General features: G+C 38.5%; 1 pseudogene; it reads right to left on the bottom strand.

The window, feature by feature from the left end:
* Positions 1–1,815: 1,815 nt before the first annotated feature.
* Positions 1,816–3,335, bottom strand: LOC122217651 (annotated as a pseudogene).
* Between the last annotated feature and the right edge of the window lie 388 nt (positions 3,336–3,723).

Genomic DNA, 3,723 nt, shown 5'->3' on the forward strand with positions numbered 1-3,723 from the left:
CTCACTGTGGTTTTGATTTGCATTTCTCTGATGATTAGTGATGTTGAGCATCTTTTTATGTGCATGTTTGTAATATGTGTGTCTTCTTCAGAAAAATGACTATTCAGATCCTCTGCCCAATTTTTAATTGTTTGGGATTGTTTGTTTGTTTGTTTGTGATTGAATTGTATGAGTTCTTTATACATTTTGGATATTAACCTTTATCAGATATGTTATTTGCAAATATCTTCTGCCATTTAGTAGGTTGCCTCCTCATTTTATGGATGGTTTCTTTTGCTGTTCAGAAGATTTTTGTTTGATATAGCTACACTTGTTCACAGCTGAGTTTGAACAATGTGGAGGTTAGGGCGCTGACACCCTACACAGTAGAAAATCCATCCATGTGTGGATTTTTTTGGTCCCCAAAAATGTAACTACTAACAGCCTACTGTTGAGTGGAAGCCTTAATGATAACATAAATAGCTGATTAATACTTACTTTGTATGTTTGTATACATGTATACTATATTTTTATAATAAAGCTAGAGAAAAGAAAATCATAAGAAAGAGGGCACCTGTGTGGCTCAGTAGGTTAAGCAACCAACTCTTGATTTTGGCTCAGATTTCATGGATCGTGAGATCGAGCCCCATGTCAGGCTCTCTGCTGACGGTGTGGAGCTTGCTTAGGATTCTCTCTCTCTCCCTCTCTCTCTGTCCCTCTCCAATGTGTGCTTGATCTCTGTCTCTGAAAATAAACATTTTAATAAAAGAAAATCATAAGAAAGAGAAAATACATTTATAGTACTGTACTGTGTTTATTGAAAAAAATCCATGTGTAAGTGGACCCATGCAGTTCAGAATTAACTGTACTTTTGCTTTTGTTGCCTTCTGCTTTTAAAGTCAGATTCAAAAAATCATCTCTAAGACCAATGTCAAGGAGTCTACTGCCTTTGTTTTCTTCTAAAAATTTTATGGTTTCTGGTCTTACATTCAAGTCTTTAGTCCATTTTGAGTTAATTTTTGTATATGATGTAAGATAGTCTAGTCTTATACTTTTGCATGTGGATGTTCAGTTTTCCCAACATCATTTTTTGAAGAAACTGTCCTTCCGTATTGTATCTTGGCCCCTTTATTGTAAATTAATTGACCATATCTATGTGGGTTATTTCGAGGTTTTTCTATTCTGTTCAGTTGATCTATGTGTCTGTTTTTCTGCCAATATCATACAGTTTTCATTACTACAGTTGTGTCATTTAGTTCAAAAACATGTAGGAGGTATCATGATGCCTCCTGCTTTGTTACCCAAGATTTCATTATCTATTTGGGGTCTTTTCTAGTTTCATATAAGTTATAAGATTGTTCCAGTTCTGTGTAAAATGCTTTTGGAATTTTGATAGGGATTGCACTGAATCTGTAGATTGCTCTGAGTAACATAGATATATTAACAATATTAATTTTTCTGATCCATAAGCATGGAATATCTTTCCATTTATGTGTGTCTTCTTCAATTTCTTTCATCAATGTCTTATAATTTTCAGTGTATAGGTTTTTCATCTCCTTGGTTAAATTTATTCTTAGGTTTTATTTATTTATTTATTTATTTATTTATTTATTTATTTTAGGAGGAGCTCACTTTATTGGGGGGAGGGCACTGCATGTGGCCAACAGATGAAGGCAGCCTCATGGGCATTCTACACACAACACTTAGAAATGTACACAGGAGGTTTTGCTAAGAAAGATCAACTGGAACATGGGTTCCTCTGGACAACTTCCCCAACCTCATCCCTCTAAAGAGTTGGGACACTCCCGACCACTTCCTTGAAGGCAAATGTGGTTGCTACAGGTAGAGCCCCTCAGGGGTACCTTCTTGTTTTTTATAAAAAACAGTTTCTTTAGATTTTTTGAAGTCTTCATTTGCTACTTTCATTCTATGGTCTCTCAAGGCCATCAGACCAGCTTCTGTACAGATTGCCTTGATGCCGGCCCCAGAGAGGTCATCTTTAGCCATGATCAAGTCATCCAGGGTTACATCATCAGCCAGCGTCATCCTGCTTATCTGGATCTGAAAGATGTGCTTCATAATCTTTTCATCTGGCCGGGGAACTCATTTGTCCTGTCAATGTTGCCTGGTCTGATAAGTGCTGGATCCAAAGTTTCTATTCAGTTTGTGGCTATGATAACTTTCACATCATTCCTTGAATCAAATCCATCCAACTGGTTCCACAGTTCCAACATTGTTCATTAAATTTTTCTCTCACCACCAGAATTTGAGTCCTATCTTTTTATTCCAATAGCATCAATTTCATCAAAAAACATAATGGATGGCACGTGTTCTTCTGCAACTTGAAACAATTCCCAAACGAGTTTGGGCCCATCACCTAGGTACTTCTGAATAAGTTCAGAGCCAACCACTCTTAGGGCAGTGACTAAGGTTTGGTTTGCTACTGCTTTGGCTAATAAGGTTTTACTTGTACCAGGTGGACCTTAGAGAATGGCCCTCTTTGGGGGCTTTATACCCATCTCTTCATAATATTCAGGATGAGTGAGAGGAAGCTCCACAGATCCTTAATTTCTTGGATTTGGCTGTCTAACCCACAGTATCAGCATAGATTTCCTGGGGGACCTTTTCTAACTTCATTACTGTGACTAAGGTATCCATGTCATCCATGAGCACCCCTATGATGGCATGCACCTTGTGGTTGAGAAGGACTGGCAGCCTGGTTCCAGCAGATCCTTGTCTACAAAGTAAAGAATGCTGACATAGTGTTCTGAGCCCACAGATGTGGACACGATGATCCACATGGTTGTCATCAATGATCCCTTCCAACGTTCCTACCAACTTTGGGGTCCCCCTCAGATCACCCACTTTTGATCTTTCCTCCTCTTGCTTTTCTTCTAAAGGCTTCATTTGTTCATGAATTCTAATGAATTCTTCCTCCATGAGAACACAGTCTTTAATTCTAACTTCAGTAATTTTAACCAGCAGAGTGTGAGGTGTCACCAGTGGCAGCTTGCTGGCAGCATCTGGTCCCTTTGTTTTCTTCTTCTTTTTCCCCGCTCTAGTTGGTACAGAACGTTCCTATTTCTTTTTTATGTTTATTTATTTTTGAGAGAGAGAGAGCATGAGTTGGGAGGGAGACACAGAATCCGAAGCAGGCTCCAGGCTCTGAGCTGTCAGCACAGAGCCCGATGTGGGACTTGAACTCATGAACTGCGAGATCATGACCTGAGCTAAAGTCAGACACTTAACCCACTGAGCCACCCAGGCGCCCCAGGAAGTTCATATTTCTTTTTGTTGTCCTTGTCATCCTTCTTGCCACCTCCAGGGCCATGATCACCACTCTGACTCTGACGCATCTTGCTTCAGCCGTTCAAATGGGTATTTTATTCTTTTTGATGCAATTAAGATTGTTTTCTTAATTTCTCTTTCTGATAGATGGCTCAGTGTTAGTGTATAGAAACAGTAGATTTTATATATTGATTTTGTATCCTGTGACTATACTATGAATTTGTTGAATAGTTCTGACAGTTTTTTCATGGAGTTTTTATGGATTTCTATATGTAAAACCATGTCATCTGTAAATCATGCCATCCTTTCTGATTTGGATGCCTTTTATTTCTTTTTCTTTCTCTGATGAGGCTTTCCAATACTGTGTTAAATAAAAGTAGTGAGAGTGGGCATCCTTGTCTTGTTCCTAACTAGAGGAAAAGCTTTCAGCTTTTCACCATTTTGCATGTTAGCTGT

Source organism: Panthera leo, chromosome B1 (genome assembly GCF_018350215.1).
Source record: "Panthera leo isolate Ple1 chromosome B1, P.leo_Ple1_pat1.1, whole genome shotgun sequence".
Classification (NCBI taxonomy): domain Eukaryota; kingdom Metazoa; phylum Chordata; class Mammalia; order Carnivora; family Felidae; genus Panthera; species Panthera leo.